Raw genomic sequence first — 14,003 nt, 5'->3', positions numbered from 1 at the left:
TCCCTAGGCAAGGCTCAGGCCCAGGGGCTCGGTAACCAAATCCTTGGCACCACATTTCTGTCCCAATAAAATATTAATTGAGGAGACAGACCTACTCTTAAATCAGACAGTGGACAGTCACCCTGGGAACCCTGACCGGAGCCCTTCCAGCTGCTTCCCAACGTTTGGCACCTCCCTAAGACTTCTGGGCAGGTTAAGAGGAGAAGCCCCTCTAGGGCACACCCATTCTGAAGGGGACCTTGACCCCCCAGGGCTGTAACTTTCCCTCCCCCCCCCACCCCCAGATCCAAAGAGGCGGTTGCAGCCCAGTACCTCTGCACGGTGGGGCCAGCCTGTCCTGTTCTGTCACCTACACTCCCTTGCTGTCCTCTCAGAGGAGGACGGGCATTCTGCCTGCCTCAGCACTCTACTGACCTTGCCAGGCTCCAGCTCCTGGGACTGAAACTCAGAGGCCCAAGCAGGAGAGGGAGGAAGAACCTGTCCTTGCCTCTGAACCTCCCGGCAGCCCGCCCCCCCCCCCCCAGCCTGAGGATGTGCCCCCAAACTCCTCTGAGGGCAGGACAGGGCACAAGGGCTTGAAGCAAGGCCCTTCCTCCATTTTGCCTTCAGAGCCCAGAGCCGGCTCTTTACCTGAAGTCTATGGCTATGTGCCCCGAAGAAGCCATCAGGCTCCATCACACCTTTTCTAGGTGAGTTCGTGGGACCCAAAGAGAAGGGATGTGATCAAGGTGGTTCTGAGAGGTGCCACCTTGAGCTTTAAATTTTACTTGGAGAGGAAAATTGCCCACGCTGGGCCTGCACTTGTCTGGATGGTGACCCTGGCTGGGGAATCTATGACAGGGGATTTAGTGGGAATGGGAAATGCCTTTGCTTGGGGTGAGATGGGGGGATGAGCATCCCCTGAGGACCCGCGCCTCCCACAGGCCACTAGCCTATCCTGTATACCCTATCTTTTGCCCACCTGGAGTCTTCGGTGGGTGTGGATGGTGGTTGGTGCTCAGGGAAGCCCCTACATCCATCTTCCCCATCTCCTGGACTGTCGTGGGGCCACCAGGGGCCAGGAGGACTAGTGGCCTCATTCTACTTGGTACTGCAAAAACTTCCTACCTGATCCCAACTCCCAGGTGTGGGCCTGTGAAATTTGCCTTGGTAACGTCTAAGGAAAAAGGGATTTCTTTGCAAGGTGGATAGTATGCCCGAGACTACCGACGCTTTATTCAACCTGCTAAAAAAAAAAAACAAAAAAAACCCAAAAAAACAAAAAAAAAAACACTTCAGGCTCGAACGGAGTGCCTCCTTTCTGGTATAGTTACCCAGAAAGTTGTGCCCTTTGGAGTTGTGGTGTCTTGAGGCGGTGGGAGGAGCGGAGCCTCCGTGTCCGCCAAATCTGAGCTGGGATCCTGCCACCCACACGTGCTGGCGGTAAAGCTTCCTTACCCTTTCTGAGCCTCGGTTTCATCACCTGCGAAGTGGGCCGTGGCAGACTTGTAACTAGTCAGTGGGGCTCTGAGGCCTCCAACACCATTCTTGGCATGTAATAAATGTGCAAACTTTGTGAGCCATTGGCATCACCAGTGATTAGCAATGGAGTGATTACTGGCACTAACAGGACTGATTCGTGGTTGAAGACATTCTCTCACTGAAACAGGCCTCCCTGCATCAGAGGGCGAGGGTTAGACGTTCCAGATGTTCCATGTTGATGGGGAGTGGTGTCCTTTAAGTGCCTGGAAGGCCCATTGGCCAGGCGGTGTCTAAGGGACTGTTAGATGGGGCTGCATGTCGTTGTGTGTGTGTCTCTTGTCCCCCCTGAGCTTCCGTAGTTCCCATCTGTGAGACACCAGAGTTACAATGCCCCTGGGATTGTTAGGAACTAATAGATCTGGGTTCCAGGGATGCAGCCTTCTAGAAGTAGCTGCTGAAGCTGAAGGGTCCTCTGTCTGTCCTGAGTCTCCTGTCAGTGTCTGTCTCTGGGTGACTCCGTGGGGGGAGTTCCAGCCTGGTCTGGCCACTAGCTTACTGGGTGACTTTGGCACCTTTAACATTCTTGAGCCTTAATTTCCTCATCTGTAGAATTAGGATAAAAGCATGTTTTCCCCTACCCGCTTCCCAGGGGTGTAGTGAACTAAAGCACTTTGGATAAGTTAAAAAGCAGAATTCAAATCTAAGGGACTCCAAGGGTAGGGCACCAGTAAAAAGTGACCCTGGGCTGGTAATCCTTGGTGCTTGTTTGCAAGCCTAACACCAGACCTTTTTGTCTACATCTGTGCCCCAAACTTGACTTTGGCTGCTGTGTCTCTTCTCGCAGTCTGGATTTCCTAAATTCTAGACTCGTAGCTCTCAGCTGAAGGCAGTGTGGCACCTCAGTGGCCATCTGGTGACGTCTGAAGACATTTTTGATTGTCGCAATTGAGGAGAGAGTGCTACTGGCATCTAGTGGGTAGAGGCCAGGAATGCTGCTGAACATCCTGGAATGCTGCTGAACATCCTGCGACGAACAGGACGGGACCCACGAGAAAGAACGATCAGGCCCAAATGTCAGTAGTGAGGTTGAGAAGCCTTTCTCTGGAAGGAGCAGTAGGGGCTAGGTGGCCAGGACCTAGAACAGCTGCTTTTCAGCCCTGACTTAGTCACTGACATGCTGTCATTAACTTGGAAAAGTCACTCTTCCTTTGCGAGCTCTGTTTCCTCGTCTATAAGTGGGGCGTTGGATTAGACGCACCATCTCCCCTGGGAACTTTCCCTGACCACTCTGGCCCCCTGGCCCTTGGGGTTGTGTTAGGTGACACTGTTCTGAAATTTTCTGTGTCCCCATCCCCACCCCATATGGCCTTTCCAACGGTGTCAGTGACTTGCGTCTATACACTTACGGCCCCAAAGCGTGCCCAGCACTGCCTGGCAAACAGCAGGTGTTGAGTAAGTATAAATTATATGCCGCGATCACCACACATTTAGTGAGCACTCTTTGTATGCCAGGCAGTATGAGGCCACCAGGAGCACAGGTGATGCAGGGGCTTGGCCCTCTCTTTAGGACATCCCTGGGCAGGTACCCTCTGATGGGAGGCCCCTCTGGCTGGGGAGGGGACAGGGAGGCTGAATTGTGGCATGGGAGTATAGGCGTGTGAAGAGACAGAAGTGTGAAGGGGAGAATCAGGGGCGCCCAGATGGAGGTGTGCATGGCCTGACCCAATGCCCTGCTCTTCCCTCTTTGAGGTGGCCTCGCAGCCCTGGCTGACAGAGGCGGTCTGGGAACTTGCCGGGTCCACAGCTGCCTCTTGGCTCTGAGCAGGCCCGAGGGGTGGCCATTACTCCTACTCTTCTCTTGCTCTGTATCTCCACCCAGCGCCCTCTGTTGCCTTTGCCGGGGGCCAGCCGACACTCTCCGTACCCCGGCTGGCGTCCTCCTTGGCAGGGTCTGCCACCCTTTGTAAATTGTCTGTTCCTCGGGACCCCTAGGCAGTTTCCAGGTCTGACGCTGACGACAACGACAGCAGCCCGCATCTAGTGAGGGCTATCTTTGGGCATCTCCTAATTTTGTCCCCAACAGCAGGCCCACTCTGTAGATGAGGATACTGAGGCTTGGGGAGGGTAAGTAACTTCACTGAAGTTATCCAGCCAAGGAGCGGCAGAGCCAGGACCTATACCAACTCTGGCACGCCTGTCCTGGATGCATCTCTAACTCCACAGGGCCAAGGAGCCACAGACACGTCCTTGCCTCTTACAGTGAGGGCGTCAGCAAGGCAGAGTGGAGGCAGCCGCCTGGGTCCAGATCCAAAGTGGGCAAAGCCTCCCTCATCGAGCTGCTGTAAAGACTAAATATGTGCCTGTGTGTAAACTCTCGTAAAGTAACGCCCAGCACAGAGTAAGCACTTTAAAAGTCCTACCTCTTGTTATTTCTTGCCAAAAACGTGCTAGCCCAAATTCCCCCCAGCGTCACACATCACTAACCACGTACTAGAAGTTAGTGGGAGAGGAGAATGCACTTAACAGGCCCTTCATTGCGGTAGGCGCCCTTCCTTATGTGCTCTGTAGAGTCCTTGTCCTCCCCTCTGACAGGCCCAAGGCTCCTGGGCGGGGCTCTGGGAAAGGAAGGAGAGAGCCAGGCTCCTTGTGGGTGGCTTCTGTGGGATAGGAAGGCAGGACAGGAGCCTGAGGCCTGTTGTTGTTGCTGTAGGATGGGGGACTTGGGCAAAGCCCCCTCCCTCCCCAGGTCAGTGCCTCAACTGTTGCATATCTAGTGGCTTCAAAGCAGCTTAGCCACAATCTCAGATGGAGTCTTACCTCGAAGCCCAGGACCCCCTGACAGACAGAAGGGGCGTTTTGCCCCACAGTGGTCCCCACAGGGGCTCCTCAGTGAGACCTCCAGGTCTAGGGGTCACCTGGTCAGCAGGGACCCGGCGAGGGCTGAGATCTGCCAGCTGGGTAAGAGGGATTGATGCCAGCCAGTGGGGTCCACACTGTGGACAGAGTTTTGCTGCCAGAGGAGCCAAGATGGGTGCTGGCTGAGCAAAGTAGGCACAAGGGAAGGTTTTGCAGCTGCCTCCAGGGGACCCTTGCACAGCCGCAGGGGGCTTCCCCGGGCTCACGTACTAGGTAGGCAACAAACACCCCTCACCCGGTACCTGGTGTGCCTTCGCCCAGTGATTTAAAGATTTGGACCCACCTTTCACAAGCCCCTCTGTGCAGGTGGGTACTGCACAGAGGGGGCCGTGCGGTGTGGGGTCAGCATCCTGAACTGGAACTTTTACTCCCCTGGGAGGTGAGCCCAGTTTGTGATTTGTCAGGCTGCCGTATAGAGTTGGAACATTCAGCTTTTAGAATAAAATTTTTAAAGCCTCATGCCTTGGCTCCTTTGACAAAAATGTTTGTTTGATGGAGAAGTTAAATCTTTGTCGATGAGCCCCTGCTTATCAGTGCAGTCGATGGGGTGGGGGATGAGTAATGTCCAGGACAAGCCTCTGGAGCAGTGAGAGAAGGGCTGAGGCCAGGGAGAGGCGGAAGGGAGGCTATGGACGCAGGTCGACTTCAGTTTGGCTGAGCAAGGCTACTCAGTGTTTTGAGGGAAGCTGTACAAAATGGCTATTTAGATCCATTAATTGCCAGCACGCCCCATAATTGCACACGGTGGGCGTGATGCCTCTGGCGGCTCCTAAGAGATCTGGCTGTGTCTCGGCCGAAACAAGAAACAAACCAGAGGGATGGCCCCTTGGATTTCTCCCATGGATACGCCAGGAGAGGGGTGTCCCCCGGTGTCCCCTGAGAGCATGTGGGGTGCCCAGGATGGGGCCGGATGCTGTGGGGGTCAAGAGGAAACCAGGTTGCCTGCTCCTGAGACAGTTCCAGACAGTTCCGTGGCCTTTCCTTGGAGCATAGGTATGTAGAGGGGGTGAAAGGAAGTGGGGGAGGGGAAATCTCTCTTCCTCTTCTCATAAGGCTACCAGTCCTATTGGATTAGTGCCCCACCCCTCTCACCTCATCCTTACCTTCATTACCTCCCGGGAGTGCTATCTCCAAATGTAGTCACACTGGCTTTGAACTTCAACGTATGAATTTGGGGGAGACGCAACTCAGTCCAGACCACTAGTAAACAGAGAAATATGTGTCTGGCAGGGAATCATGGCCGAATGGGCAAAGTAGAACAGAGATGAAGGATAGATAGGAATGGGGGGGGGGCATCTCTGAGGAGGTAACATTTGAGGAGATGCCTGAAGCAGGTGTGGGTTCCGAGGGAAAAGCAGTAGAGCCAGAGAGAAGAGCAAGTGGGGGCCCTGCAGAGGGAGTGTGCCCGGTGGGCTTGAAGGGCACAAGGGGGCCAGAATGGCTGAAGCAGAGGGAGCAAAGGCAGAGACCTGGGGGATGAGGTCAGAGCTGGGGGTGGGGGCACATTTATTGGCCATTTAAGGGCTTTGGTTTTTATATTCGGAGCTTGGGGGAGGTTGCTGAACAGAGGAATACACAAGGATATGTTTTCAGCAGCTTCCTTCAGCACTATTTGAAAACTAGACCTATGGACCCAAGGCAGAAGAAGGGCAACATGCCTGGAGAGATGCCGGAGCCCTGGACCGGGGTGGGAGCAGCGGATGCGGGAGAAGGGGTCAGAGGCGAGATGTACGTGGAGAGTTAGAGCTGGCTGGCCATGCATGTGGATTGAGTGCTGGGAGGAAGATCTATGCCCAGAGTTTTGGTCCAAGCACTCGACAGGATGGAGTCTCTGTCCCCCGAGCTGGGGAAGGCTGTGGCTGAAGGTTGGGGAGAGGGAAGATCAAGAGCTCGGTTTGGAAATGCTCCATCTGAGAACCTCCTAGACATCCAAGTGCAGATGACAGGCCAGAGTCTGCCTGCTACTGGAGTCTGGAGGCCCAGGAAAAGTTAGCCCTCCTTCCCCAACTGAGTCTTGATTTTTAAAGTAGCTCTTCGATTCTGCAGATTGAATGAGTGTAACATTGTTTCCTCGTTGCTCTCAGATGCATTTTTCATACTAATTTTGTTTTTGTTTTTGTTTTAACATGAAATTTATTGTCGAATTGGTTGCCATACAACACCGAGTGCTCATCCCAACATCATACTAATGATTTTGACCACCTCTTTGCATATCTATTAGCCTCTTCAGTTTGCTCATCTCTAACTTGCCCGTCTGTATTCGTTGGTCATTTCTTTGGGGATTACTGTCTTTTTCTTATCTTCCAAGTGTCCTGTTTGGTCCAGACCAGCGGTGTTTTGTAAGGCTGCCATATAGAGTTGGGACACTGTAGTGTTCCCTCTCTCATTTTCTCTCGTTCTGGGGACTCTAATTACTTTTAACACTTTAATCTCTATTAAATTCAAATATGTGTTTTATATGTGCATTAAAATAATAGTAAACACCAATGAGCCTATCCTGCCCACCCCACACACACCTCCACTGTCCCAACTAGAACATCACCAGCCTGCCCCTCTCTTGACTTTCTCTTCTCCCTCCCCAGGGGTTACCACCAGCCAGATTTGCACTTGTCCTTCCTGGATTTTCATTCTTATTTATCATTTTATCTCTTACGTATCCCTACAAATTGTTTGGCTATTCTTGGTTTTGAATTTTATAAGAAATGGAATCATACTGGTCTCGTAGGACTGGTTTTTCATCTAACAGTATGTTTCTAACTCGTCCACATTGCCATGTGTTCTAGTTCATTTCATCCAGTGGATGTCCCACAGTCTATTTATCTGCTCTATTGTCAGTGGGCCTGCGGTCAATTCAAGCTATTTTTTTTTTTTAATGTTTATTTATTTTTAGAGAGAGAGCAGGGGAGGGGCAGAGGGAGAGGAAGACACAGAATCTGAAGCAGGCTCCAGGCTCTGAGCTGTCCACACAGAGCCAGATGCGGGGCTCAAACTCACGAACTGTGAGATCATGATCCGAACCGAAGTCGGATGCCCAACTGACTGAGCCAGTCAGGTGCCCCCAAGCTATTGTTATGGTAGAACACTGGGGTGGCTGCACTCTTATTTTTCAAGCACAAGTACCTAGGGGAGGGTTACTGCCCCCTAGGGTATGCAGATGTATGCAGCCTCAGCATGAAAATGCAAATAACCCCCGCCCCCCACAGTGTGTGCGTGTACCGGTTAGCTGCTCACAAGCATGCTTAAAAATTCCCATTGACCTCTGTTCTCTCCCTAGCCAGCTTTTAAGGATTGGCCAGCTTTCTTATTTCATTGTTATTATTTCCTGCCAATCTCGCTGTTGCATTCTCAATGTAATTTGCATTTTCCTGTTTATAAATAAGGTTGAGCCATCGTTCATATATTCATCTTTCCAGTTCCCTTTTTTGATGATTATCTATTCCAGATATTCTTTTTTCGTTGTTTGTTTGTTTGTTTGTTTGTTTAAACACTGTACGCTGTCTTCGTCCATTCTGTTGAGTTGTCTCTAACCAGCCACGGGGCCCTTTTTAAAACAGAAATCTTTCATTTTGATGTGATCGAATTCATCCACTTTTTATTTTCCTTTCTGGTTTTTGAACTTTGGAAGTCTTAAGAAGTCTTTCCCCATCCTTAGGATAGCAAGAGATTCTTTCACATTTTAACGCAATAGCTTATCTTTGACGTTTGGCTCTTTCGTTCATCTGGAGCCCATTTTTGCACGTGCTATGAGAATGGGATCCAGATTTCTGTGCTGGGCCAGTTTTCCTAAAACCACCTACTAAACTATGTGACCCTTCCACAAATCTTCTGTGAAGTTCCTGCTATACCTCCATCTCTTTTTTGAGCTCGCTGGGTCTGGGTTTTTTTGGTGTGTTTGTCTGTTCTTGTACCAACCACACAACTTTATTACAGTGACTGTGACTGTATATTAGCATTTAATGGGAAAAATTCCCTTTTTACTCTTCCTTTCTAGATTTTTATGGATGTTTATTCCTCCATGTATGTTTCAGAGTAAGTCTATTGGGGTCCTCAAAAAGTCCAACTGGATTTTTCATTGGAATTGTGTTGAATTTGTAGATTACTTTGGGGGAGAAATAGTATCTTCATGTTATACGGTCCTATCCAAAATGGAATGTCTCATTTGTTCAGATTACCTTTCCATGTAGAAGTTCTTTGAGTTTTGGTTGCTACTTAGATACTTTTGAGTTTTTATTGCTGTCGTGAATGTTATATATGTCTATTTTAAGTGTTTTATTATTTATTTTTCAGAGAGAGAGAGAGAAAGAGTATGTGTGGGGGAGGGGCAAAGAGACAGGGAGAGAGAATCACCTAGCAGGCTCCACCCTGTTAGCACAGAGCCCAGTGTGGGGCTCGAACTCATGAACCATAAGATCATGACCTGAGCCGAAATCAAGAGTCGAATGCTTAACTGACTGAGCCACCCAAGTGCCCCATGAATGTTATATTTTTAATTATATTTTCTAGGTGGTTATTACTGGTGTAGAAAATTGCTATTGATTTTTGTAAATTAATCTTGTATCTGGCAACCTTACTAAACTCTCATGTATATTGATTTTTTTGTCCCTGTAGGGACCGAACATCTACAAGTAATGTTAGTTTTATCCTTTACTTCCCAATTCTTAAATTGTTTCTTTCTTTTTTGAAATTTCCTTAGAGCACTGGCAGGATATCAATTAGTGGTAATTGTGGCCAACTTTGGCTTGTCCCAAATCTTAAAGGGAATTCATCTAAGCCTTTGCCATTAAATCTAATATTTTCTGTAAATAAATATGTTATTTGCAAATATAAGCTACATCAAGTTAAGAAAGTTCCCTTCTATCCTAGTTTGCTTAAAGTGTTTGTTTAATTATAAATAGATGTGGATGTTTATCAAATGTCTTTTCTGTATTAAGGTTATCATATGATTTTCCCTCTGTATACTCTTACAGATAAAACCTTTTTTTCAACTTTTTAAATTTTTTATTTAAATTTTTTTAATGTTTATTTATTTTTGAGAGAGAGAGACAGAATGCAAGTGGGGGGAGGGGCAGAGAGAGAGGGAGACACAGACTCTGAAGCAGGTCCTGGCTCCCAGCTGTCAGCACAGAGCCCAGCATGGATCTGGAACTCACGAACCATGAGATCATGACCTGAGCCAAAGTCAGACGCTTACCTGACTGAACCACCCCGACACTCCAGACCTTATTTTTTTTAATGTTTATTTATTTTTGAAAGGGGGAGGAGGAACACAGTGGGGGAGAGGCAGAGAGAAGCGGCACAGAGGATCTGAAGCCGGCTCTGCCCTGACAGCAGAGAGCCTGATGTGGGGCTCAAATTCATGAACTGTGAGATCATGATTTGAGCTGAAGTTGGGCACTTAACCGAATGAGCCACCCAGGCGCCCCCAGATAAAACCTTCTTGATCGTGATGTACTTTTTTTTTAGTACAGTTGGATTCAGTTAGCTAACATTTTGTTTAAGGTTTTATATCTACATTCAGGGTGCCTGGGTGGCTCTGTCAGTTAAGCATCTGACTTCAGCTCAGGTCATGATCTCACGGGTTCATGAGTTCCAGCCCCATGTCAGGCTTTGTGCTGACAGTTCAGAGCCTGGAGGAGCCTGCCTCAGATTCTGTGTCTCATTCTCTCTATGCCTCTCCCCCACTTGTGCTCTGTCTCTGTCTCTCAAAAATAAATAAATGTAAAAAAAATTGTAAGGTTTTATATCTACATTCAAAAGTGAAATGGGCATGTAATTTTCGTTTGTTTTTCCAGCTTTACTGAGATATAATTGACATATACCATTGCGTAAATTTATGAGATGATTGGTATAATAAGGTTAATTAGTGCATCCATCATGTCACATAATTACCCTTTGTGTGTGTGTGTGTGTGCGTGTGTGTGTGTGTGCATGCGCGCGCGTGCACATGCGTGCATATGTGTGGTGGCAGTAGAACATTTAAGATCCATTATCTTAGCAACTTTCAAGTATACAACACAGTATTGTTAACTAGAGTCTACACGCTATACATCAGATCCCCAGAACTTACTCATTTGATAACTGGAAGTTTATACCCTTTGACCAACATCTCTTCATTTCCCCTATCCCTCAGCCCTGGCAACCACCAATCTACTCTCTGTACCTATAAATGTAGTTTCTTTTTTTTACATTCCACGTATAAGTGAGACCATACAGTATTTGTCTTTCTATGCCTAACTTATTTCACTTAGCATAATGTCCTCAAGGTCCAGCCATATTGTCACTGTAATTTTCATTCTTGTACGGTCCTTGTGTGATTGAGGAGTGAAGATTACTGGACTAGTAACATGGGTCTCTGGTGATTCTTCAGAAAAGCAGTTTGTATGGAGTGGTGGGGTAAATGCCCCCTAGGAGTAAGTTCATTCAGGGGAGACTAGGAGAGGAAGTAAAGACCAAGAGTTAAAGAAGAAGAAAAAAAAGAAATAGCTGGAGGGGATGGTAAGGTTCGAGGAAGTTTTGTTTTCTTGCTTTTTATTCAGTGGAAGAAATAGCAACAAATTTAGGATATTTGTTTTGTTTTTATTTTTTGGCCCATAGGGGCCATTACCAGTCATGGTAATGTTCGTGGGACATTACCAGTCTTGGCCCATTTAAATTTTTTTAATGTTTATTTAAAAAAATTTTTTTTAATCTTTATTTTTGAGAGAGAGAGAGAGAGAGTGTGTGTGTGTGTGTGAGCGGGGAGGGGGCAGAGAGAGAGGGAGACACAGAATTCGAAGCAAGCTCCAGGCTCAGAGCTGTCAGCACAGAGCTCGACACGGGTCTCAAACTCACCGGTCGCAAGATCATGACCTGGGCTGAAGTCGGACGCTTAACCAACTGAGCCACCCAGGCTCCCCAGTCTTGACCTATTTAAAACCCCTCTCAGTCAGTTAAGCATCTGCCGCCTGATCTCAGCTCAGGTCTTGATCTCAGGGTCATGAGCCCTGCTTTGGGGTCTGTAGTGGGCATTGAGCTCTGCGTTGGGTGAGAAACCTCCTTTAAAAAAAGAGAACCCGTCTTTCATTTTGCTATTTTTTTCCCTTTTATCACATGTCCTTCTCCTGTAGGCAATTATCTAGTTTTTATTTAATATGTTTCTACTCTACATATAGGTCCCCTTTATTGGTGCCCAGTTCTACGAATTTTGACAAATGCATAATAATGTAACCACTACCACAATCAAGATATAGAACAATTCTATCCCCACAAAAAATTCTCTAAGGCTGCCTTTTTTTTTTTTGTCATCAACACGTCCCTTGCTCCATAGCCCTTAGTAGCCGCTGATGTATCGTCTTTCCCCGTGATTTGCATAATTTTGTCTTTTCCAGATGTCATACATTAACCAGCCTCTCGAGTCCGGATTAGTTCACTTGCTAATGCACTCGAGGTTCATTCATGCTGCTGCATATATCAATAGCTTGTTTACTTTTATTGCTGAGTGATATTCCACTGGGTGAATGTACCACAGATGATGTATCCACTCCCTGGTTGAAGGACATTTGGGTTATTTCCAGCTTTGGGTGACTGTCAATGAAGTTGCTCTAAACGTTTGCGTAAAAGTTATTGTGCTCTGTTTCTCTCTGTCTTTCAAAAATGAATAAACATTAAAAAAAAAAAGAGGCGTGGAGTAGTATTTCCTTGTGGTTTTAAATTGTATTTCCACAATCGCCAGTGGTGTTCGACACCTTTTTATGGGATTATTTGCCATCGGTATGTCCTCTATGGTGAAGTGTTTGACCAAGTCTTTGCCCACTTACCAACTTGAGTTGTTTTCTTACTGTTGAGTTTCGAGAGTTCTTCGCATAATCTGGATATCCTTCATCAGATATATGCTTCGTAAATATTTTCTCCCAGTCTGGAGTTTACCTTTTTATTTCACAGTATCTCTTGTTGAGCAAAAGTTTTAGTTGTTATTAAAAAGTACAGTTTATCAACTTTTCTTTTATGGATCATGCTACTGGTGTCATGTCTAAGAACTCTTTGCCTAAATCCAGGCCATAAAGCTTCCTAGTCTATGACTCACTTACTGGGTTTCTTAATAACTTTATTGGTTTTTCCTCCATGTTTCTCTGTTTTTTTTTCAATGATTTTTACTCTTATTTTTATTATATCCTTTCTTCTAATAACCTTGAGCTTAATTTGCTCTTCTTTTCCTGGATTCTGAAAAACTTAGATCTAGAAGTTTCTATCATTGACTTTAGACCTATCTTCTTTTCTAATAAAGTAACATAAAACTATAACTTTCCCTCTAAACACGGATTTATCTGCATCCAGAAATTTTTGGTTTGCTGTATTTTCGTTATCATTCAGTGCAAAATATTTCAAAACTCACCTTGTGATTTTCCTTCTCTGACGTTTGAGTTCATTAGAAGTGTGTTGTTTAATTTCCAAACGTTTGGGATTTTTTTTTATTCTTGTTTTTTTGGGGGGATCTCGATTTAATACCGTTGTGGTCAGAATTTTGCTTTTTATTCCAGCATCTGGTCTGTCTTAGTAACCACAGAATGTGCTCCCGAAAAGAATATGTACTCTACAGTTGTTGGGCAGAAGGTTCTATAAATATTATTAATTTGATCAAATTGGTTGAGAATGTCTTTCACATCTTTTGTATGTTTACTTATGGTACCATTTACTGGAAAAGGGTGTTAAATACTTCAATTGAAATTGTGGTTTATCTGTATCGCCCTTTTAGTTTTGAATGTTTTTGTTTCAGGCATTTTAAAGTTGTTGCTAGGTATATGTATATATTTTATATTGCACTATCTTCTTGATGAATTAATCCTCATATCATTATAAAACGTTCCTCTTTGTCTCTAGTAGTACCCTTTGCCTTGAAGTCTACTTTGTCTGTCATTAATAGAGCCACACCAGGTTTCGTATTCCTTTCCACTCTTTTACTTTACATCTGTGGCTTTGATTTAAGGTATCCTTTTTGTAAGTAGCACATAGTCAGGTCTGGCTTTTTCATCCATTCTGAAATGCCTACCTCTTAGTTGAAGTAAGCAACCAATTTTTAACATCTATTTATGCTGCTGTGTGTCCCTTTAACGCACTGCATGGCTCGCCTTGCCGTGTGTGCATCCCCCATTTTGTGCCCGCCCGTCCTGCCTGTGATGGCCTCCAACTCCCCGATCAAAGATACTATTGCCGTGAACGTCAATGTACAGTCCCCTTAGCTGGCTGAGATTCTGTTTGGGATGTTTATTCCGAGTAGAATCGCTGGCTTCCAAAGTTTACCGATACTAAATTTGACGGAGGATTGCCAGATTTAACAGTATGTCCACATGGTGAAGGGAATGATCCAGAAGGGAGAGGAAAAAAAGATGATGGGTAAAGAGGAAACAGTGGGGAAACTTGCGGCAGTCACATGCTTGAGACAGTGAGAGGGTCTGGGACCTACTGTGCACGCGGAAGTGTTTGCCTTGGCCAGGAACCAGGACAGTGGTTCCCAGAGGAGGAGGGAAAGAGGATGTTTAGGCCAATACAGGTAGACCGGTAGATGTGGGGAGAAATTTTCTTCTGTGGCTTCTGTTTTCTCAGGGATGTAGGAAGCATCCTGAGAGTAAGGATGGGGCAGGAGGCACTGG

General features: G+C 46.5%; 1 protein-coding gene across 2 annotated transcripts in view; it reads left to right on the top strand.

Annotated features, from left to right (window-relative positions):
* Nucleotides 1-14,003, top strand: part of KCNIP3 (potassium voltage-gated channel interacting protein 3) — an 89,689-nt gene that overhangs the window by 63,062 nt on the left and 12,624 nt on the right. The window lies entirely within an intron of this gene.

This window comes from Neofelis nebulosa, chromosome 9, assembly GCF_028018385.1.
Source record: "Neofelis nebulosa isolate mNeoNeb1 chromosome 9, mNeoNeb1.pri, whole genome shotgun sequence".
NCBI classification, from domain to species: Eukaryota; Metazoa; Chordata; class Mammalia; order Carnivora; family Felidae; genus Neofelis; species Neofelis nebulosa.
This window is presented reverse-complemented; position numbering and strand designations above follow the sequence as displayed.